The 25,251-nt window shown below is 40.8% G+C and overlaps 1 pseudogene; it reads right to left on the bottom strand.

Moving 5' to 3' along the window:
* Positions 1 to 4,234: 4,234 nt before the first annotated feature.
* LOC146998826 (U2 spliceosomal RNA) lies at positions 4,235 to 4,414 on the bottom strand (annotated as a pseudogene).
* Between the last annotated feature and the right edge of the window lie 20,837 nt (positions 4,415 to 25,251).

Genomic DNA, 25,251 nt, shown 5'->3' on the forward strand with positions numbered 1-25,251 from the left:
CCACTATACATAATTACTAATTACTACTTATGACATCATGCTCATTTGTTAACACATTTCTAACGTTTTCAAGTTAGCATTTGCCTATGCTTAAGATCACATCTATCAAAAGTAAAGTTTTTAAATGCTTATCTTATATTTTAAAAAACATACTGTTCCATAAACTGAATGTTTCGCCTAGATGTGGGGAAAAACACAAAAATATTATATGTGCGTGTGTATGTGTATTTATCCAATATATTTAATACAGTAATACACGAAAAAAATTTAAAATGCAATAATTCTTCCTCATTATACAGAAATATTCTCAAGTTAAAACAAAATAAATTGGGGAAAAATTTCAAAGAATTTGAAGTACAATTTGAACATTAGTGTTTATCACAAAATTGCAACTACTACATTATAAAAATCAGACCCCAATTTTCCCTGTTTGCTTATTAAGCTAAAAAATTACTGGCAACTCTTAATTAATACTCTTGTATTCGCCCTCTATCTCAAACGCAGACTGATAACAAGAGTCAAAAAAAAAAAAAAAAAAAAGAGAGAGAGAGAGAGAGAAGCAAGATAATTCCCTTGGATTTTTCCAATACAGGAAAAAATCTTTCTTGATCAGGATCCCTTTCTTGCTTGACTTCAAGCGGAATTTGTCTCTCCCTAAAGCCCCAATCACATATATTTCCGCTACCAGAGACTGGACGTCGAAAGGGACAATTCTCAGAACCCGCACATTTCTACGAAACCTATGTAGCTAGGTTACCATTTTCAGCTACAAGGACTTAAACGCCAAACCGTTATTGATTATCGCAAAGATTGGGATAACGTGATCTTTCAGAAGCAGAACTTTCGTCTGATTGGTTGATCTCTACAAGGACAGAGCTGCAGCCGAAACATTTTCGACGCGGTTTCAAAAAATCCCGCGTAGCCGGTACATCGTTTCTGTAGCTAGGCGGGATTTCGCTTCCAGCGGAGCTGTTTTTTCTAGGAGTCCTCCCGTTTATACCAGGGTTATCAGAATTTCGTTTCTCAGAAAAGTCCCGTCTAGCAGGCACCGTCGCTAGATGTGATAACGTCTCAAGTTTATGGTGTCTGATTTCGTGATGGAAGAACGCGAGTTCCTAACCTTGCCTTCGACGGATCTACGGTTGCTGCACCATCTCACCTCGTGGAACGTGACAAGATTGCATCCTTCACAAGAATATTGGCCGAGGATTGGAAATTGCTGCTGACCAAGAAGTGATAATCAGGATCCTTGAGTCATTGACTAACCATGACTCAAGGACCCTGATTGACCTGATACCACCATGCTTACCATTACCCATTCTTATGGCTAAAATTCGCTCGATTGGAACCGAATCCAGAGAAACAGTTTTTACATACCTGTGTTTGAACGCCCACGCAGAGCTGCCAATCGGATCTTAAAATTGTCCAAGATAAATGCAATTCATTTACCAAATGAATTGCATTTACCTTGGACAATTTTAAGATCCGATTGGCAGCTCCTTGAAAAAATTGCAATTCCTTGAAAAAAAAAAATTCTGTTGCTGAAACTATTCATGAAAAAAATTGAAAGATTTGGCCGATTGCAACCAAAATACGAGGTGCAAATCTACATGTTATAGTAGTCCTATATACAAAATTTCAACGTTCTGAGGCTACTCGTTTTTGAGTTATGCGAGATGCGTACGTACATAAGTTCGTACAGACGCCACGAAAAATTCTCTTCAGAATTCATTTTAAAGCAGTTTTATAATTTTTTTGGAGGAAAAGTCTTTTATTCTGTCCTTACGTACAGATATCACGCAAAAACATCGTTAAATTGCATTCGAAAGCGGTCAAAATGGATATTTTCGTTGAAATATGCTGCCTGAAACTTTTCGCGATTACAATACTTCCTTTTTACTTCGTACAAGGAAGTAAAAAAGGCTGCCATGGTAGCAGAAGTAATGTACATGATTGGATTTCCAGATTCGGAGTGCCTCCTTAGTTGCAATGCGATCACAGAAGAAATTGTACCCGGGATTAAGAAACTCCGCATTCTACTTGGCATCGACAAAATCTAAACGACACTTTCATATGCCCAGTCAAACGGCATGATAGAGAGATTTAATCAAGCCATCCATGGTGGTTTCCAGAAACTAACAGGACTGGGACCGGAAGTTACCACTATTCCTACTGGCCTATCGCAGAATTGTCCACGAGACTACTGGCTGTTATCTATCTTAGATGCTCTTCGGTCGTGACCTTCGTCTGCTTTATGATCTCTTGTTTGCTCGCAATCCGGATGCGCCTTCATCGCCTGAGTACATTTAAGAACTTAGATACGATTTGAAGTGATGTACAATTTTGCATAACAGCGAGTAACCTAGGCGACGGAGAAGATGAAACCCGATACGACACGAGAGCTACTGGTGCACGAGTGCGAGTTAACTTGGCTACGGAAAAAAGGAGAAACCGATGCGGCAGGAGAGCTACAGGACATGGATTGAACGGTGAGAAGATATGCTTATGGGATCCGATTCGACGGAAATAACTTACTCCTTAATTGTTCCAGACACCTTTTAACAGTCCTAAATAAGCTGAACGACGGATCCGGAAGTCGTCAAATTTTAAGCCTAAAGTCGTTCATTACGACAAAGTCCCTTACTTCCCTTCAGTGTATATAATGTAACGGCACGGAAGAGGAAAATATTCTTATGCCCATAACTGCGAAACAAGAAAGAGTGTTTAAATAATCTCTTGTGGTCTAGTATTATCAGGTTTCGGTAATGAAACATTAGGGACTTTCGGATGTGACGATTTTATCAGACTAGCAGTGTTTTAGTGGGAAACGAAATGATTTATTTGTGTTACGTGTAGTTAGCTGTTTTCGGTTTTGTTCGATTTAGCTGTAGAGTTCCATACCCTTCGACTATGTTTATTCTAAGGTTATTGGAAAGGGGTTTTTCTGTGATGCGTTCTATAAGTTCTCCCATTTTTTTCCCTCTAGTTATGTATATTCTTCGTAAAATACAGCTGAAATGTTTTTTCGAGTGAGTTTGCTATTATTAAGGCATAAATTTTTATCTTTCAGTTATGAAAATATCAACTAAGTTTCAAAAGATTTTTATTATGCTAAGAGACACTGAGAAGATATAAGCCCTTTCTATTATGGGTTCTACTTTTGTTATTACAATTACAATTAACAGAATTTAATATGCTGCCACAGCATATTAAAATTCTAAAATAGGTAGCTTCAGGCAACTTTTTGCAAGGATAGCTTTGCCTTCATATAACTAAAAATATTGACACTGAGTTATTGTGCAAATCTCGAGTGTTGATTCTGTTATTGTTCATTCTGTTAGAATTCAACTTAATCATGAGTCATGCGGCATCCAATCTGGTCATTTGTGCATCTTCATGACTTGGCCCTCCATGTAACTAAGGAGGTGGCCTTGGCGGGAGGCTGAGATGGAGTTGCTGAGGAATTGCTGAATGGAAGGTTAATAGTGTACTAAGTTCTGGTGTTGTTCTCCGTTGACAGTTCCGGTTCGGATGGAGACGCCCTAATCATATGTGCCTGAAGGTTGGTCCAGTCGTTTCAACATCTAGTCCTTCATCTGAGCTCGTAGTAGCTTCCAACTCAGGACAAATTCCTCTATGGGGGTGCGTCTATGTCCTGTACCTTTTCTTGAGGGCTTTAATAGTCGCCCCTTGATAGCCTTAACTGGCACTGCTTGAGTTGATCTTCGCTTTGGACCGGTCAATCCTTACTGTCCGGTTTTTCCTCTGGAATTAGAAGGTTCTACAAGTGAGGAATTGGCACGAGCTTTGTCACAGTAATCAATTATGGTGCCTTGAACTAGACTGACATAAGCTTCACTGCTGGGAACACCTTCTCGTAATCGCTGGACAAATTCTTCTCTTGTCATGGTTATACGAAACAGATCAACCATCTTGGGGACGACAGCAATTTCAGACTTATGAGTTACACCCTGCATTCTCCTTTTTTTTTTCTTGTTGGGTTAGCTGGTCTCCTTGGTATCCTGGGGGGAAAAACGGAGACATTAAAAAACACAGAAATTAACAAACCTCTTCTAATTAGTAATTCTTTCTTTTTGCTACTTACAATATAAAATTATAAATCTTTCCATAGACTGGATTATATTACATTTTTTCTCATAAGTAAAAATACAACCTCATAATTTTTTAACAAGGATAGATGAAGAGTGTGGAAGTAATTTAATCTTCTCTTTGAATTTTGTGGGCCGATCCTGCAAGTAGTGCAATAGCAGGCCAACCCGTGGCAAGGGCGGAATAAATTCCTAACCACAAGCCTCTCTGCAAAAATTAGTTTAATATCTTGACACCCTATGGATGTCGTATCAGATATTAAGCTGATAAGAACAGATTCTTTATTTAAAATATTCCATGCCATTTTACACAGCATTGATCTGATCATGGCGTGTCAGACAATGACGCACGCAGTGCGATTTTCGTTATTAATAAATAATATAAAGAATTTCGACAAAAAGATAAAACAATGAAGACGTAACAATATAATTTCTTTAACGTTATTTACAATAAAATATTTAGCATTATGTACATCACTGGTTGTTTTGATTGTTTTGGCGTGTGCCTGTTAAATGTTCGATATAAATGTCTCTCGATGCCCGGATGGTTTCGCTAACAATAAGTTTGCGCATTAAGTTTGCATACTTATTTGTGCAGAGACGTCTCACAACTCTGTCATTTGCCGGATCCCATGATCCTAGAGCACCAACAACAATGGCCTCGGTACGAACATTTCTAAACTTTCTTCTTAGAAGGTCGGCAACAGGACGATATTTGGTCTCCTTCTCAGTTCTTGCATGTTGAAAAGAGGCGAGTCGATTCTCAAAGGCGACGGTCACATCAATAATGAGGCAAGAGTCGTCTTTGGAAAGGACAAGATCGGGTCTCAGGGAAGATCCTTCAATAGCCAGATTCTCAGAAAGGACGTTCCAGCGACCAGAAGCAGCATCCTTTAACCTCTTGACGATGGAATTGTGCCTGTTCTGGTAGAGCCGCGAATACTTCATGCAATGACAGATTACATGAGGCAGAGTCTCCTCTGGAAAGGGGCAGCGACGACATGCACGGCGAGTGCGATCCCATGGTTTGGAGGCGTTCAGTGGCACGAGGTTGAGGCGGGCGCGGTGGATAAAGCGCCAGTCGGCAAAGCGAATGAACGATCCCTCATGGAAGAAGTGTGAGCTTGCACGTGCAGCCGAAACGCATTCCATGGATTTTCCTTGACTTGGGAGATTCACCAAATCTTGGAGCCTGCAAGATCTTCTAAGGTGACGAAAGGATTTGAAAATAGAGTTCCTGTTGCTAGGAAAGATGGTAGAATTCCCACAGGAGATGGAAGGGCAGCCGTCGTTGTCAAAGCTCCAGGAGATGTTAAGGCGGCGAGAGGCAGCGCGGGCAGCAGACCATAGTGAAGAGGTGGGGTTGCTGGTGGCGGCGAATGGTCCCTCATCCGATGCAGAAAGGAACTGGCTGACGATAGAAGGAGATGGAGACAGCTGGATCCGAGCGCGAATGTATCCACAAAGATCATCCCAAGCAAGCTTGCGAACGAGTGGGTCCCTAGATGTTAGGAGCTTAAACGCACCGTCCACAGCAGCAATGTCGGAGTCTTCGGCGGCAAGAGGGACACCGAAGGAACCTTTCCCGGAGAGGCCGTAGAGATAGTTATTGGAGGCTTCTGGGGGAGGTTCAGGGTCCTTTTAATGGCAGGCTTGAGGAGATCGTCTATCTTTTTCCAGTCAGTTTTGGAGAACTGAGACGTCCTCATGTGAAACAGGAGCGACGGGAAGAAGAAGGTCTTAAGAGCATCAATCCGTTGCCAGGGTGCCAGCTTAGATTCAGAAATACACTTGGCCAGTGACAAGAAGTCGCGGAGTTGGGCACGTGCAGGCGGGAGGTTGAAGCCAATGGGCTTACCAAGAAACTTGAAGAATTCACCCTCTTTAAGTGCAGGAATTGGAACTTCAGAGATGTAGAAGGCAGTCGGAAGAACACGGGAGGAGCGAACAGCAGAGAAGTGGAAGGAGCGGCACTTCTTGGGGTTCAGCAAGAGATTGAGCCTGGAACATGCATCTTGGACCCGGAGGAGGTCATGCTGGAGTGCTTCAGGAGAAGGCGCCAACAGGAGGAGGTCATCAGCATAGGCCAGAATCTTTGGAACCGGAGACATCGATTCAACACAGCGAAGGACGGGGTCGATGACAAGGTTGAATAGGAGTCCGCTAAGTGGGCAGCCTTGGCGAACCCCAGCGTGGATGTCGACAGGACAGGACGTGCCATCACTTGACAAGAAGGAGGTGGTAGAGCCACTGTAGAAGGACCTGATGAGGGAAGAGAAGTCGTCACCAACACCGGAGTCAGAGAGAGCAGCATAGATGGCTGAGTGTGGCACGGATCCAAAGGCATTAGAAATGTCTAAGGATGCTAAGCACAATTCAGACCTGGATCGACGAGCTAATTGGAGTTGACTGTGGAGGATGAAATTGTGTTCAAAGACACCATCATGAGCAAGGAAACCTTTCTGGCAGGGGCTGAGAACGTCGTGTGTAGAAAGCCAGCTGGAGAAACGACGTGCCATGCAACCAGCAAAGAGCCTTGATATGCACGAGCTAAGGGCGATGGGTCGCCAGTTGTCAATAACGGAGGGGTCCCCATCCTTGAAGATAAGAAACGTGCGAGAGGACTTCCAAGAGGCCGGAATGCGTCGCAGCTTCAAGCAGATGTTAAAAATAGCACAAAGTGCCTTGCATTCGGGGTCGACATCTCTCCAGTGTCTGTAAGAAAGCCGATCAGGGCCAGGCGCGGAATTTTCACAAGCCATCAGCTTGGAACGCACTTCAGAAGGGGAGAACGGCGACATGTCAACAGGAGGACGATCAGAAGCATGCTGGCAGAAGATGGAAGTGTCTGCATCCCGTGGAGAGTACTTTTCAGAGAAGTGGGCAGCAAGATCTTCCGCAGGAATCGCACAGAAAGAGGAGTCACGTTGGGTGATGAGTCGGAGGGCTCTCCGACGATTCATCCGGTAGATCCTCTGTATGACACGGGGATTGGAGGCGTCCGGTGTGCGGCGAAACCCAGACTCTTCAGGAGGCACAGGTGGAGGGAGCTTGACAGTATCAGAGGCAGAGGAGATGATGGCATCAAGGCAGGTCTCGAATTCGGACCAGGTGTTATTGTCATCTGGAGCAGAGGAGAGGCGCTGGAGGGTCTCGCTGAACTGCAGCAGTGGGGAATCATCCGGAAGCAGGGTGTCAATGGAGGGAACAGTCGCGGAGTCACGAAGGCTACCGGAAGGAACGGAGAATCCATCATCAAGGAAGCTTGAATTGAGAAAGTCGTCCGCTGGAGCAGAGAGCGAGAGAGCCGGCGAGGAAAGTGCAGGAGAGACTGGAGAAGCAGAAGGAGATGATCTTCTGGCAGGAGAAGCAGGAGTACCAGGTGAAGAAGTAGGAGATGAGTGAGGACGCTCTGGAGAGACTGCAGCAGAAGGAACAGGAGGCGAGGGTGCGGCAGTCGAGGCAAGAGCATCATTCATAGGAACGGCGGGTACAGCAGGCGGAGGAGCAGGCACCGTGGAAGCAGCAGCAGGAGAAACCTGGGTAGGTTGCTGGCGTGGTCTTCTCGGTCTTTGAGGGACAGGAAGAGGGAGAGCAATATTATCAGAGGTAGCATTACGTTCAGCTCGCTGATGGAAGGCAGAGTGGTTGAAGAGACCTTTTCTGGAAGGACAGGAGAAGGGACACACTGAACATTTCCACCGGAACGAAGCACCAGACGAGAGGACAGTAGGAGAAGAACGGAAGCAGGAATGGGAAGACACCTTGTTCACCAAGAGCATGCAACAGTGACTGCACCATTTCATGCAGGAAGAGATGGGAAGCTGATGCTCCTGGAGAAGGTGGCGTGTGAGAGACTTCTTCATCCTTGACCAGGAGTTGGACCTAAATAGAAGGCTGCAGTTTACTTCCGTGCAGGAGAAGACGTCGTTGACAGGAAAGACGAGATGCAGCGTAGAGTCGACCCGACAAGTGGAATCAGGACCCTGAGGGCCGATGTAGGTGGTGTCAAGGCCAGGAGAACTGGGAGGAGGCGAAGTTCTGGGGGCGGCAGTCGGAGAATCAGAAGCAGGAAGCCGGAAATCACGAGGAGAGTCAGAGCTGGGAGAGGATCTGTGACGTCGGTACCAGTGGAAGCGCAGCTGTTTCTTGTTGATACAGGACATTCCACAGTCACCACAGATGATCAAGGCAGGCGGAGGAGGAGAAGGGGAAACGGAGGTGCTGGCATCCGGCAGACAGGAGGACACGGCAGTCGGATCACTGGCGCAAGATGAGGAACCTGGGGCAGACGTCACAGGGCAGACAGGAGGCAAGATGTCGCCGCTAGGTGCAGGGACAACTGTGCAATCAGGAGACATCGTGGAAGGAGATCCAGGAGGAGGCGGTCCAGAGCAGGTATGTTTGACAGCAGCACGCGAACGAGTGTGGTGGCACACTGGCGAGTCAGAGGAAACATCAAAGAGAGAAGAGGCAGGCGAGTCAGACGAAGATCCAGTGGGATGAAGATCCAAGGTGGGAGACTGTGAAGAGCGGGGTCCAGGAGGTGAGCCACAAGAGCGACGGTAAACTGAGTCAGGCGACCTTTCGTAGATCTTTGCTAGGAGTTGCCTGAGATTACCACCTCGTAGCAGTGGAGGACCGGAAGGCGTGGCAGCCGCAGCAACATGTCGGACAGGAGGTCTTGAGCTGGAACGCATAGCAGAAGCATGGTTTTCAACAGGCAGACAGGTGACAGAGCAGGGCTGAGGTGACGACACAGCAAGAGAGGAGCGCATATCCACAGCAGGTATCGTAGAAGCCGTAGGCAACATCCGAGGTAGGCCAGGAGTTGTTGGCGACGGGATTCTGGGCGGACGAACCGGAACTGGAATGTAGTCACTCGAGGAGCCGGCATCATTCGGTGGTCCAGGCATAGCTGAAAAAAAATGGAGAGAAACACAGCAGCACAAAAAGCAAGAACAAAGCACTTTTGGCAAGATCAAACATAAAACAGTCAGAGGGCAAGAGCAACTGTCGAAGCTTTGGGTGGATCTGGTAGGGAAAAAAAAAAAAAAAAAACATAACCAGGGTAGGCGGAGAAACTAGCGCGTGCAACTAGCCGATTTGGATGGAAATTGGTGTCGAGCTAAGGATTCACTCAGCCGAGTGGCCTGTCTGTTAAGACACCAATGGAGGTAAGTCCCTGGACCCACGACGAACTGGGGGTCGAGGCACCTATCGAGACTAAATACTCGAAAGGAAAAACCATTGACAGGAGAGCAAAGACGATGACCAGGACTTGGAAGATTACGCCCCACTAAAGGCCGTACCCAGCCGGGTGTCCTTTTCACATGGATGGGTAATCGGAAGCTTACTCGATCCCTAACCTGTGGCAGAACACAGGCTAAGGGCTCACGGCTACTCCGGGACACTAATCCGAGTAAGCATAAAAACCAACCAGTTAGATCGAAACTAACCTGGACATGGGAAAAATAAATAAAACGAAACAAACGATAGCGGAAGGAGCAAAGAGATAGGGATGAAATAAAGGAAAGACCACGCCCACCATAATAGTGAGTTTGTGCAAAGGAAAAAATAAGGGCTCAACGAAAGCATTTTAACACTAAATAGCGAAAAAATACTAAAGAAGAGCAAGAATAGACAGGAAAGAGGTAGAAAAAGTTAGACCCCACCCATCACATGGATTAACCGAAAACGGCTAGTTCGGTGATAGCGGGAAAAGACACCTGCACGCTCACAGGGAAAGGAAAGGTTCCTACTGACGCAAGTAAAGGTCACCAACCCATCAAGCATCAGTAGGAGAAAAAGAGACAAAATAAAGCAAAACTTACCAAAGATCCACCTTGGCTCCGCCCTCCGGACGAGGCAACTACTCTATCAGCATATCCACCGGTGAACCTATAAAAATAAATCAAACCGGCAAATTAAGCTGATAAGAACAGATGTTTTTTATTGAACAATATTTTTGGCCACTTTACAGAAGAATGATATTTGCGTGGCAGAAATATCATTTTACAATTCTATTATACATTAATTTTCTATTTACAATTATTTACAGAGCGAAGCAGATATGTACAACAACTATTTTCAGAACCAAGCACTTATGTACAACATACTAGGTTTTTCTTTCTACTTACATATTTCGGGGGTTTGTACTTTGTGAACACTTAATCGGATAGTTCAGTGAGTCCATGTTAAATTTACCAGTTCTCCTGTCTGACGTCCGTGAGATGCTCCACATAGATATCCCTTGATTTACTTATTGTTTCACTTACGATGAGCTTTCGCATAAGTGATGCGTACTTCCTGCTGCAGATCCTGCTGAGAACTTTATCGTTGTTTGGATCCCATGATCCTAGTGCTCCGATTACAATTGCTTCTACGCGCACATCGTTGTATGTAGATTTCAGTGCTTCGATTAGCGGACGGTACTTGTTCATCTTCTCTCGGCGAGCAGCATCAAATGAAGACCGACGGTTGTCAAAAGCAACTGTTATGTCTAGGATGAGGCATGCGTTGTCTCTTGTTAGGATGATGTCCGGGCGTAGCGGGAGTCCTCTGACTGGCCGGTTCTCGGAGAGGAGCTGCCACCTTCCACTGGCTGCCTTTTTAATCCTCTCTACCACTGCATTGTGCCTCGCTTGGTAGAGACGGCTGTATCTCATGCAGTGGCAGAGGACATGCGGGAGGGTCTCGAGCTCAAAGTTGCATCTTCTGCAGCCACGGGAGCCATTCACATTGCGACGAACACCGTTCAGGGGGACGAGGTTTAGCCTTGCACGATGTATAAATCGCCAGTCGGCGAATCGTGTAAATGCCCCGTTCCGGAAAAAGTGAGAGCTTGCTTTGGCAGCCGCTGCGCATTCCATCGCCTTGCCCTGGTTGGGATAAGTGATGAGTTTCTCTGCGCGGGATTTCTTGATGGCATTCCGCAGGGTGCGGAATACAAGGCGTCGCTTGCCGGCTGTTATGGTGGTACCGTCATGAGAGATCTCCACAGTGTGGTCGTCAGAAATTGTCCACGTGACTTTTAGGCGACGGGCTGCGCTTCTGGCCGCGGACCAAACTGATGAAATTGGGTTGGAGGTGCTCCTGGGAAAGTCTTCGTCACATCCCGAAAGGAAAGCTGCAATCTCAGAGAAGGAAGGAACCCTTTTCAGTCGTCCACTTACAAGTCGCGTAAGGTCCTCCCAAGCGAGCTGTTGTATCCCAGGGTCCAATGAAGTGAGCAACTTGAAAGCGCTGTCAATCCTTGCTATATCTGAGCTTTCGGCAGCCAGCGGGATACCAAAGCATGCAGATTCCTTCGCGCCGTAAAGATATTCATTTGCCGCCTCGGGAGGTAGGTTGAGAGTCCTCTTTAGTAGCGGGCGCACATGTGAGTCAATCTTTGCCCAGTCGGTTTTCTTCAACCGGGCCGTCCTCATATCAAAATCCATTGATGGAAACACAAAGGATTTGAGCGCGTCAATGCGCTGCCAGGGAGCAAGTGGCGAATTCAGGATCATCTCGCATTTCTGTAGGTAAGTATTGAGTGCCTCGATGTCCGGTGGTTGGTTGAATCCAATTGGTTTCCCCAAAAATTCCTCACCTTCACCCTCACGAAGACACCTGATGGCAGTGCCGTCGATCGAGAACTGAGAGTGGCGGACACCCGTTGGGCGAGCTCCGGAGATATGTAGGGAGAAGCATTTTCTGGGGTTGATGTAGAGGCCAAGCTTTCCAACCAGGTTGTGCGTCAGATTGAGTTGAGTTTGCAGCTCCGCAGGGGAGGGCGCGAGTAGCAGTAGGTCGTCGGCATACGCCAGTATGCGGTGTAGAGGACTTTGCCCTTGGACTGCGACAAGTATCGGGTTGATGGTCAAGTTGAACAACAGCCCACTTAGGGGGCAACCCTGACGTACTCCGATGTCAATTGGAATTGGATCCGTGGGGCCTTCCTCTGTGAAGACGCGTGTGGACGCATCCGTGTACAGCTCCTGTATCAGCTCGGTGAAATGATTCCCAACTCCAGAGGCTCGAAGCGCAGCAAAAATTGCATCGTGGGGCACGGATCCGAAGGCATTGGATAGGTCCAATGACGCCAGGCAGGTGTCAGATTGGCTGGTCCGTGCTAGCTGGATTCTCTGCTGAACAACGAAGTTATTTTCAAACACCCCGTCGAAGGGTAGAAATCCCTTCTGTGACGGGGAGAGGATGCAGTTGTCGATGAGCCAAGAAGTGAACCGTCGTGCCAGGCAACCACAGAACAGCTTGGCAATCGTAACACTCAGCGAGATAGGACGCCAGTTTTTGATGTTATGCGGGTCACCCCCTTTGGGTAACAGGATAGTACGAGAGTCTTTCCAAGCTGCAGGGACTTTCCTAGCTTTCAAGCAGATGTTGAAGATGGCTGCGAGTACTGTACAGTCCGGATCTACTACACTTTGATCTTAGCCAAAAGGCCGAGAAGCGATAACATGCGAAAACAGAAAATTTTTTATTAGAAACTTTTTCTAAAAATTTTAGTCCTGATTATAAGATTTAAATATAATATTTTTACAGTGAACGCTAACACATAAATTAAGACTTCAGTCGCTGCCTCAAAGAGCTCGTGCCCTTTTGGTTTGACCACTCAGGCATAGAGTTAACAAAGATTAGTTCCCCGGTTCGACCCGGTATCGATAAATTTGACATTTCGAATAGAGCAAGAAATTTGTCTCCATAGATGGCGCTACAACCGCAGACCTTAGCTTACATATCTTCAGACTCCAGATATAATAAACAGTAACGCGACATCCCAGCATATCGGATCACTTCCAAGATTTGTCAGCTATATGAGAACATTTATGTAATATCCACATCCAACTTTTTTTTAATAAAGAATAATTTTATACATATTTTTAATGCAAACACATTTTTACACATCCGTACACAGCGGGTGTAGTTAATTATTATTAGTTATCCTTATTAAAGGGGGAAAATACATAAATCACAAGAGGGGATCAAAAGATAAATAAATGCAACTGAACTACCAGAAAATAATTTGCGAAGCTATTCATACGTAACATTTATTAATATCATAAGCTAAAATCATTAAATATAATTTATAGAGGAGGGACGACCAACTCCACCCAAGGTTAACAAATAACGATCAGGCTTTCATTCATATCACGAAAATATCAACGCCAGAATTCAAAACCGACACTGTTTATAATAGCCATCACGTAGAAAGTACATAGTTACTATAATTGAAGTTTTAAAACATTTTCAAAATTCCTCTTTTATAGTCTGTCTTTCTGTTACTTCGGTAGGTGGAGCTATATAGCCACGCCTCTAATGAAGAGTCAGAAAATGGTGCAGAATAGTTCTTAAAAAATGCTGTTGAGTTATAAATTATAAATTACATATCTTCAGCGTCTTCATGAGAATTTTGACTGTGATTGTGATTGTTAACCACGTGAAAAAAATTCTTAAATGCATGAGATTTGATACTTCAATATTTCCTTTCTTTCTAAGAACTCTTTAAAAAAATGACCAGTTATGTTCAATGTAGTAATTTCAAATTCTATATAGAAATTTTAATTTTTTGTAAGATGGAATAAAGTTCCTTTCGCATAAAAACAGTAGAACAAAACCGAATTATAAAATCAAACCCTTGAATTCTGAAATAATACGTAAAAGATGTTTCAATTTTGATTATAAATTAAGGATTTTGATGCGTATTAAGCAAAATAATTTAGGTGACTTTTGTGATATATTTGATGTTTTATTTCGTATTTTTTAAAGATTTATTCATTCATGTTATATATTTTTGTTATTGCTGCTTGAAAAATTGCATTTACATTTTTATATTCTTGACATTTTACAGCGCGCGATAAAAAATTCTGTTTTATCATTTTAAGGCGTTCGAATGTTCTTTATTTTGAAATTTTACGCGGAGTTGAAACTTATTAATGGACATTAAACCGAGCGATGCCGCGTGTAAAGCTAGTTATAAATAATTTGACATCAGTAGAGTTATATTTGATGTACATAAGAGGTCAAGGCTATTGATGAGGCCACAGCCATCCCCAAAATATTCAAAAGGATACAAGCTAAAATGAAAGTAAGACTTCCTTCATCGTTCGTTCTATATGCATTGTGCTTCTCATTCCCTCATTTTGGCAATTTCTGATGCATGCCACATATTCGCAATTTATAGAAATGATAGAAAAATTATATATTCTTTTATGAACACTTCGAAAAAAATTCTAATTTGCAAACAACTCTATTGGAAGAATATCAAATTTGTGCCTGTGTTCAAGAGAAACTCTGAAAAAACTTGGTTCCACTCGTTGGATAGAGAGACATTAATCTGTTATATTTGTGGTTGAATTACTAAGATATTTGGTTCATGCGCTAGAAATAATACAGAATCGGCATGATAGGGAGTTATCTTCCGAAGCCGATACACTTTTGAATTTATTGAAATGCTATTTGTAATTGCATCATTTTTAATAGCAAATATATTCCCATATATGTTGGCATTAAGGAGTTTTCAGTTGAAATAAGAGATTTTGCTGCAGCAATTCAGTTATGTGATGACAGAGAACAAGAAATGAGTGGCAAATCAGAAAAAAAATTCAGTGCGGGTTACTCAAAGTCGATCATAGTTCTGAAGCAAATAAATGAAGAATAACCTGAATTTTATCTTATGCTACTGGGAGGTAAGCAAGCATGCTGTTTTGATATATTATGACTGTATCTAGCGAATTCTATTTCCGAATATCAATATTTAATCACTTCTTGGGAGATATGAACTTTCATTTAAAAAAATATTTTGTAAGGCTATTATTATTTTGCATTAATCAGACATTTCATATTTTGGACTCCCTTCCGTTATTTCTTCATTAGAATGCAAATTAGATTGAGTAGTTAAGTTGAGGTTTTTGGACTTTAAGACACAGCATGTTTCTGTCTTTGACTTCTAGCTATTTAAATTTAAATTTGCTGTTACTTTAAGTTATCTCGCCACAAGTGTCGGCTGAGTGTGTGAACATCAGGTGTGAATTGCGCTCCAATTAAGTCATAAAAAAGGGTTCTTTATTCCCTTCTCATGTCTCTGCTGTTAATTTTAGATTTCCGAGTAATTAATTCACTCTCAGTCTACCTAGAATTTAGTCGCCGTACAGCAAAGAAGATCAAACTCTATAGTTTTATTAACCGTTAACAAATAACCGTTAAATCTTTTAATATTTTTCTTCCCTAAAAGAAAAAATTCCCTTTCCAATCAGAATATGAAGGAAAACTCGATTTTATATATATATATATTTACCTAAAATGGTAAACATGTTAAAACTATTCTACTATTTACTATAAGATTTATTAATATTTATCTAGAAAAGAAAATTAATATAAACTGCACTACAAATTAATATTGGTATCTTCTCTCAAATTCAATATCTGATAGTTGATATGTATGTGAGATGATTTGAGAATGTCGCGCAGACATGACATACTGAAGCATGACGCAGTAACTTGAAGACAAAACATTTAATAAAAAGCCGTTCTGGCAAATTTAAAGAATATTCTTTTAATTATAATTAAACATTTTGCAACCATAAGTAATTTGGCACATTAACCGTGCCCATTCCTTAATTTTTACATTTTTTATATTCAATGCCTGAATATCTTCAGACCACAATCCTGTGTTGGCAGAATTCAGTCCTGTAACTATGGTATAACACACAAAAGAGCCCTTATCACTAAATGGGCAGGTTATGCCAAACCTCTAAGCAAGACCCAATACACATTCCTCACAATACACACAAAGAACGAGTTTAACCAGTAGTCCCAAACTCAAATTGTATGCATGCACGACTCAAAAATAGCTGGCGGGCCACATGCACGACCGAAAAGCACCCGAGAGGCAGATTTTTTTTTTTAACAAAACTTCAAATAATTAAGCAAATTTTAACTTAATATCTTAGTATTTCGAAGTGCACTTTGAACTGAAAAACTGAGAACTCTTCCTCTGAAGGAGCATACACTTTACTCCGGCCGCCAAGAAATCTCTAGAGCCTTCCATTTCTCAAAATCGCTGGAAGGCTTATACGGACAGACAAAAGTAAACGGAGGTTTTGTTTTGCACTTGCTAGGCCTTTCTTCCCGCAGTCTTTCACCTGCTAAGTCTTTCTGCTAGCTTAGGTGTGAAGGAAAGGTATAGAGAGAGAGGCCAATTTCATACTTCAGAAAAAAGTAAAATTTTGAAAGACCAGGAAGAAAAGATGGGACAAAATAAAACTAAATAAAGGGCTCAAAATTAATAAGAAAATAATTAAATAAACGTACAGATGAAAAAATTGAAAAGGACCTATAGAGAGAGAAAGGAAAAAGAAATTGAAAATTTTCTATCAAGGATTGTGCCCATGAGTGTAGTGAAAAGGGAAGGAACTGTGTTCACATACAGTAAATTGTGTCTCCCAGGGTAAGTGTGTTTGATAATGAGAGGAGTGATAATGATGATGAAAAAGATAAAAATGAACAGAGTTGAAAACAGATGCTTCGTTTGAAAGTTATAAAAATGTTATATCTGAACATTTGTTACTTATCAAAAGAGAAACGAGGCTGAAAATCCTAATCAGGAGTATGGCGCTACGGAGAGAATTTGTGTATTTGAGCTAGTTATAAGCGCTGGCAATAACAGAATTTGTGTATTTGAGCTAGTTATAAGCGCTGGCAATGACAAAGATAGAATGCAGTAAGCTACAAAGATAATGTTCCACAAACAAAAACAAAAGCATGCAGGTGACACCTCCAAAATATGCTCCTAGTTACAAAAATGTGGGTGCATGTAGAAGAGGAATAGAGAAATTTAGAACGGCAGATATAGTAGCAGGAAATTTAAATTAGATATAGTAACATTAAATTTAAATTAGAAACTAATAGACGGCAGATACGATAAGCAAGCAGATACACTCAATTACACATATGCACATGTTTACACAAATATATCAAATGCACAAAGGCACACATGTGCGTACATTTGTACATAATATTAAGAATACAAAAACTGTATCATGTAGTTGCACACAAGTACATTAGTAAATAAATTCAGTTTTACTCTAAGTGAGGAACATCAGCAGAATATATTAGATATCTTAAAGCCTACTGGAGGAGTAGAGCATCATGTTGCAGGTAAAAAGAACATGCAATCCATGATAATAAATAAATGGAATAAAAAGGAAAAATCTTATGGTCGTACAAGAGCATCTCAAACCATTCTTTGTGTTCGGATCTTCGTTTATCGCTTGATGTCCTGGACAGCTCCTGAAAGTTTGAGGATGCCAAAGCAGTTCCTCTTTAAACTCACAAAATAATAATAATAATAATTTAAACGTCAGTCTGGATTGGTTAATGCATGGGAAATCAACATTTCCTTCAAAAAAAGGCTGAGATTAAAGGAAGTAAGAAGAAGAGTTCATATAGGAAAGGAGGGGAACATAGAGAGAGAGAAATACCTGATGAGGAGTCCAGTGTCTGTGAGGTGAATACAGGTGCCAAAACATGAGACTGACACAAGTTTACCCAAATTTTTGCATTCTCACAAGACTTTTGTCCATACTTACTCATAAAAAGTGGGGATAAATAAGATCCCCCAAAACAGGGGTAGGATAATGTAAGAACGCAAGTACTCGTATAATAACAGTGCACTGAAGGAAAGTTTCGAAGGAGTAGGATAATGAATCAGATAGTTATAAAAGTGAAGAAAAAATGTGGAAATAATGAAACAGAGGGACCCAGAGTGGGAAGGCGAAGCAGGCAATGACAAGAGAAGTTCAGTAATAAAAATATTATAAAACAGAAAAGCTTAAACAAGATACTTACTTTTTCGGATTTTTTACCTGCCCTGAATGGAAGATATTCACGGTTCCTAGGAGAGGGATACTTCCCAGTTGTAAGGCACTTTTCAAGCAACTTCAATTCTTTTCTAATTATTAAAATGGGTGGTGGACTCATGGCCGTGTAAATACAGGAGAAGAAAAGAAAAGTAGGTAAATTGCAAATGCCCACCAAATGCTGAAAATGAGCAAAAAAAAAAGGGGGTAGACAGAAAGTGAGAGGCTGAGGGACGATGGTGGAAAACAGCCTAGCAGTAGTTTACAGTATGTTTATGAAATCGCAGTCCTTGATGAAGTCTTCTAGGAGTTTGAGAACAGTGAGGTGGAGGAATATAATGCAAGATAGACAGCAAGGAGATATTGAAAGTGCTAGAAGATGATTTTGAAGAGTGTTTCTGGGCAAAGAATAAAGTGAACAGTAAAGCAGGAGTTATTTAAGGGTATCAGGAACACTTGCAGCAGAAGCAAAGCGGGGGAGTCTATTAAACTTAATTAAAATTTCACTAGTTAAGATAGCACTTGTTTTAAGACGACGAAGACAGATGTCTGAATAAGCGAATGAATTTCATAGAGAAGTGAATGAAAAGAAGTGGAATAGGGAAGCCGCTGAAGAGCCAGTAGGCCAGATTGGTTACCAGTGAGAGTGGTTAGAAAAGAAAGCCTCAGGAAAGAAACAGGAAAATGTCACAAGTATGACAGAAATTCCAACTCCATAATGGTGTGTTTTTCTTGCTGTCTAAATATGTTGCTGAAAAGCCCAGAAGGCTACACTATACTTGCCAACCTATAACACTCAAAAATCAGGAGATTTTTCACAATGTTAAAAAGACTTTTTAAATGATGAAAATATAGTTTTTGATAATGAATTAACTTTAAATAGTAACTAATTCTTAAATGCAAGCAACACAGATACATAAAAAACATTTATATTACTTGCATCGTAAAAAAAAAAAAAAAAAAAAAAAACCACTTTAATCAGTTTTTGTACAAATGTTATAAACAGTGGCAGATTTTGCTTTCTTTAAGAAAGAAACTTCATAATTTTGTTCCTAGCAATTGCCACATAGGCCTGCTTTCGCTTAATAAAAGTTTTTCTGATTTGTCATCACTAATATTAGATCTAAATTTAATCCTCATTTTCCAACAACACTGAAAATCCTTTCACACTCTGCATTACTATGGGAAACTGTCAAGATGGCCAACATAATTCTAGACAGTTCACTATATCTTAAAATTCCATCAGCATCTTTCAGTTTTCTAATTAAACTCCACTGGGTGTCAGTCCTAGCTGATTTTATAACTTCATCCAAGTTTTCTAATTGTAAACTGCTGTTATGCAGCTGTTGGAACTGTTTCAATTTTTCCTTCCTTTTAGAACTCCTTTCAAGATAATAATAAATATCAACAATGTGTTCATCCGCATTTATTGGTAAAGAAGCAGCCCCTTTTTCAGCTGCTAAATTTAAGAGGTGACAGGTGCACCTCATAATCTGCAAATCTGAATTTTCCTTTCTCAAGATGCCTGCAACACCAGTCTTCAAGCCTACCAATACTGGTGCATTATCGGCACCAAGTGCTAAGCAATTATCCAGAGGAACCGCATTTTCTTTTAAAGTTTTAATAATTAGCTGTGCTATATTAAAACCTGTCAAATGTCCTTCTAAAGTGGGGACAGAAAGTAAACTGCACTCAATTTCTAAAGACTCTGGATTAAAAAAAGAAACAACAATTGGATATAGTTTTGAATCGGTATTATTGCTTCCGTAGAGAGGCAGAACGGAGCTGTTTTAATGCAATCAATAACTGAAGATTTATTTTTAAAATCCAGTTCTTTAACAATTGCACCTGTTTTAATTCTTGAGTATTTCTTATCGATTTCACTATCGGGAAACATTTTTCTAAATAAAACTGCAGCGTGATCCGATGCATTCAGTGGCAGGTTGTGCTCTAGTAAAAAGGCAGAGAACAGATATTCTGCATTGATAACTTTTTTATCCTTTGTTTCCGAAGAAAAATTTAATTTTTCGTTTTTTTCAAAACAACTCCTGTTGTCCTTGTGTTTTTGTGTACGCACATTTTTTAGAACATCCGCCCTTCCAAAAGCGAAATCGAAAAATCGCAACGAGAGGCGGTACACATCGCAAATTTATTACATTTCCTTGAGAAAATAATGGAAAGAAAGTCAACTGTGTATGATTTTTGAAACGTACACGAGTATTTCACCTTTCTCACAGACATAACAAAAGATGATAATTTCTAAAACTATTTCCTGAAGGCACGTGTACTCACACAACTCAGGACAAAATGAGAAGAAGTAACTAAAGAAGCTACCGAAGAAGTAATTAAAGAACATCCAAATAACAGCTTGCTTTGTCCTCATTGGCTAATATATGCCAGATGACATGCAGGTGGAGCACGATGCCCATTGGAGAACTGGAGAACGAAGTTTCCGGATACGTATATGCTCTCACTCACAAAGCAGAAGTTATCTAATTCGCAAGGTTTTGTTTTAGATATAATCTAGAGAAAATTCAATTGCTTTCAGTTGTCCAAATCCACTTTTTTTGGGGGGGGGGGTTCATATAACAAAGTAATTAAGCCAAGTTCCATAAAAATCGTGAGAAATTTTAAGAATAAGAAAAAGTCGGGAGAAATATATTGTAAATCGGGTTGGCGGGAGAGCGGTCGAAAATCGGGGGTCTCCCGCCTAAATCGGGAGAGTTGGCAACTCTGCTACACCATTGTGAGCTGGAGTGAGTAAGCCGTCGGTAAAGATGGTAATGAAGTCTTGTAGGTTATGGTAGTGCAGGGAAGTTAGCTAGTGTATCTATGGCAATGTGATTGAATGGCCAAATCAGGTAGAGAAGCTTTAGAAGGAAGGGAGGGGCATGTAGTATTGAGAGAGTGTAGGAGAGAATTCCCAGAGGGTGTTCATAGGAGAAGCTGGAGAATTTGCAAAGTAAGAAAAGTCCGGATCTTTAATTTTTCAGAATTCCATAATGTTGCCTGAAGGAGTTGGTGAAAGCAAACTATGGGATGTTCGTGAACCGAGATGTAGACTTTATGAAAAAGATGAAGGAGCTGATGTTCGGGTTCAAAAGGAGTAGAGGTTTAAGTTGGGATTCAATGTAAATTTCCAGAAGAGGAGGCAAAAAATGCTCTCCAAAAGCTCTCTTGATGGCCATTTTGTGGGTAATATCCAAGGGCTTTAGCCTATTAGTAGATAGGTTACAGAGCGAGGGAAGGTTATAAATAGAGATAGGACAGACAGCAGAGATATACAAAACGAACTACGAGGGTAGGTTAGGATCAGCAGAAGTGCCAGTGGTACAAAATAATGTTCATTGCAGATCTATTGGGTCTGAAGCCATACAGGTGGGGACTGTAAATGCAGAAATTTTCGAAAGCCAAAGGAGTCTACATTTTAACAAGTTCTTCAAACAGTTCGCGAAGACAGGAGCTTAGGCAGATGCAATGACAGGAAAAAGGGAAGGAGAGGTCTTTTCCTGGTTTAAGACTGGAAAGATCCAGGAGTGTTTCCAAGAAGGGGGAATTATGAGATGTTCCACAGGAAGTTGAAGGTGGAAAACAGAGAGCTGAGTTTCTTGACAGCAAAAAGTTTAAGGGATTTGTTTGGAATGTCATCTAGCCCTTCGGAAGAGTTTGCACGGAGGGTACGAATTGCAATGCATAGTTTCGATAGGGAGAAAAGGAGAATGAATGGCATGAAGTTTGTGAAGAAAGATGTAGGCCTCAATGACATGGAGAGAAAGCGAGGAGATAGGACTGATAGGGCGGTTAAACTCTCAAGAGGAAAAGGAGCAAACAGAATTGAGGTCTAAATTTCTTTAGTGAGATAGAATGCTAAGCAGGTTTACAGATAGGTGAGGAGAGAGATTAAAGATTTTCCAGATTTTAGAATTGGGGATTTGGGGGTCCAAAGAGAGGCTCGCATGTTACCATTTTTTCTTAGTAAGGATTTTGATTTGACGGTTGATTTTTGTGTTAACCCGACGATAAGCACTTAGGTCTTAAGAGTTTTCAGACCCATAAGCAATTCTTTTAAGATGAGATCTAACGACGCAGTTATTGAGAGGTAATATTTTTCTTGCAGACAGATGGGTTCATTTTGTGGGTACTCTGACTAAGGTCTCACAGTTAGAGAGGGAAGTACAGTTGGAAAATTCAGCTATTTTAGCAACAAATTCAGAATGGCAAAATAGCTTTCTCTTGACAGTCAGAAGGGGAAAAGGAAAATGAAGATAGATGGGAATTAAAAGTAGGGATGTGCATGCCAAGCAGGCGAGACTGGAAGAAATTAGAGAACTGACAAAATTCTAAGTGCCAGAATGATTGAAATATAAGTTGGAGGAGGATAGTTCATGAGAGTTAACATGGATTGAAGAGGGAATTTTTCAAATGAGGCTCCACTAGTGTTGCTGCCAGTGGAACCCTATAAGGCCCATATCACACGGCGTTTGTTTCACACGAACAACTGTTTCGAACAATTTTTCTGCCTGGTTTACTATAGAAAGATAGACGTGCGATTTTTTCCTTCCTTTCCAAAAAAATTGCAAGTTGTTCGTTTTCAACCAATCAGCTTTCGGCTTCGAATGCTATCAGCTTGTTTGTAATGGGGAACCAGTTTCCCCTGTGTTAACCCCAAAGCGATCATTGGTGATTGGCTGACGTGACAAAGCAGAAAAATTGTTCCAAACAGTTATTCTTCCGAAACAAACTGACGTGTGATAGCAGCCTAAGGGTGAATGGGCATTAAAATCACTTTGAATAACGGTGGGCATAGTAGAAATGGAACAAAAGAACTAACACAAATCTTCAGAAAGGGGATGCTGAGGGGGTTGTAGACCTTTACAAGGAAAAGGGACTCTCCTTTAAAGGTGATTTTTACGGCACTAGCTTCCGTACAAGAGTCATGCACAAAGTGGTCGTCTAGGGAGTCTGTGCTGCGAGAGGTCACGATGTACTAGGCTGGCGACTCTGCCTGCGTTGCATTCTCTGTCCCTTAGGTAGAAAAGAAAGTTGTTAAAGCTGAAAAATTTTCTCATTCCCTGCTTAGTTTCAAGAAAAATGGCATTCGCTTTTGTGAAAAAAATGGCTACTACGCACGGCCGCCGAGTCCATCGCAATTGAAGTGAATGGACATCGAAGATGATGGGTGCCATGAAGAAAGGGAGAATGATTGCTTGACAAACAGAGCACAGAAGAGGCTCAGCAAGGTGCGGTACGATGGAAATGGCTGGAAGATGAAGTTAAAGTGAGAAGAGGACGAATATGGGACGAAAACGGTTAAAAACCTGAAAACAGTGAATTCACGTAGTTAGATATAAAGGAGAAAACAGGGTAGGAAGGGAGCAAGGATGTGCCAAGCTACCAGTGATGGATGAGTAAAGGAATAAATAAAGGAGGAAAAGAAATTAACAACAATTAAAGTGTAAAGAAAAGAAATATACAAATAAATACAAGAGAAATTACATAAGATATGATGCATAAAAATATATAATATACATAAGTATGCATAAAATGTCTACAAGCAATAAAATAGAAAAGGGAAAAAAAAAAATCAAGATGAACAAGTATACGCGAGACTGCAGACCGAAGTTATGGTAGATTGCTACACGTTGACAACTATGTAATTCTCAAAATGCAGGAAAAAACATAAAGGTGTGATGAAAAGCTATTCTTATACTTACTCAATTCATGTTGGCTTCCTCTAGTTATTCCTGGACATTAATCCTGAATAGCATACTATTCCGCATAACAATCGTAATAAACGCGAATATGAACGGACCTCGTGGGATTTGGAACGTCTATAGATTCTTTGTCTATAGTCTGTATGTGCGAGGAAAAGTGTATGAAATATACCGGAATTTTCTACCCCTTTCACAACTCTTTGACCAATAGAACGACATGCACCTGTCTCTACTCGCGCGAATCAAAGATTAAAGGTTACGTTAATGCGGAGAAAGCTATTTCCGGAAGTATGATTCACAATCTGACGCTGCAGATAAGAAAGAAAAAGTTGTTTATTTAGTTGCGGCTTTGATGCGGGGGGGACAATAAAAACAAAAGTGCTTTAGAGAAAAAGTAAGCACCTATAAGAGCTTTTATAATTTTGTTTCAAATATAAGGACTTATAAGCACTTGTAAGGACCGCTAAGAACCCTGTTTATAGCATTATAGCTTGTTTATTTTTCTAATTCAAAATATTGCTTAATAAGTGGCCCAAATAGAACTTTACAATAATATGAGAGCGAAAATTAAAAAATTTTTATTTTAATGTTATTTTTTAAATATAATTTCAATATACTACCATTATTTTAATGAAATTAATCAATGTTACAATGTTTTAAAAAAATCCTCGAAAAATTCCAAGACCTCGGAATTTTAAATTTTCTACAAAAACTGGTCTTAAAATCGCCAAAATGTTGATAAGTCGAGAAATTTAGAACCGTTTAGTAACAGAATTCACATCACCAAAAAGCGAAAAGTTGTGTAAGAGCTCCTCATTGGAAAAAATGAAATAATTTCCAAATGCTTATGTTGCACTTCTTTCACTATGAAACTCAAGTATCCCATCATTTATATTAGAAACAGGAATGAATTATGAACCCCTTCAAAAGATAACCATATTTTGCCAGGGAATAGCCAAAAATATTCCTCCAAAATATTAATTCACAGTCAAAATAGCGGTCGTAAAAACAGACCGAAATTTCAGATGATTAAAATTAAGGATCTTCTGCCAATTTCGGCCGAAATTAAGGACTTTTAAGGACCGGACGAACCCTGGTAATCTTATTTTTACGGCACAGCTTCGTCTTTCAGACTTTTCATGTTATATTATACAAAAGATTCTACAATTTCACATATAATATTCACATAAAATTATTTATATATATACAAAATTTGTAATAATATTTTACATTTATAGTAGACCTACATATTTTAAGGATTTTGTTTACATATTACGTGCTCCGCCCTTAGGCACTGCACGAAAAGGAAGGGATGGCCCGTGGGGCTCTTTTTAAGAGAAAGTGGCTCACATCCACGTTGCACATGGGGAAAACCACGAAATAAATAAAATATAATATTATATAAATTATATTTATAAAGAATTTTCGCTGTAGACATGGACATTTAAATGCTTTTAAAGGGCATTTAAATAGCTGACACATTATGCTTTCCAGACGTTTTATTCTCACATACCAGCCACAGAATTTATTTTACTTTTTACTGTAAGAACAGCAACGGGTATATTA

The sequence above is a fragment of the Stegodyphus dumicola genome, chromosome 2 (assembly GCF_044657685.1).
Source record: "Stegodyphus dumicola isolate Sdum_Otavi_A_Nest chromosome 2, ASM4465768v1".
NCBI lineage: Eukaryota > Metazoa > Arthropoda > Arachnida > Araneae > Eresidae > Stegodyphus > Stegodyphus dumicola.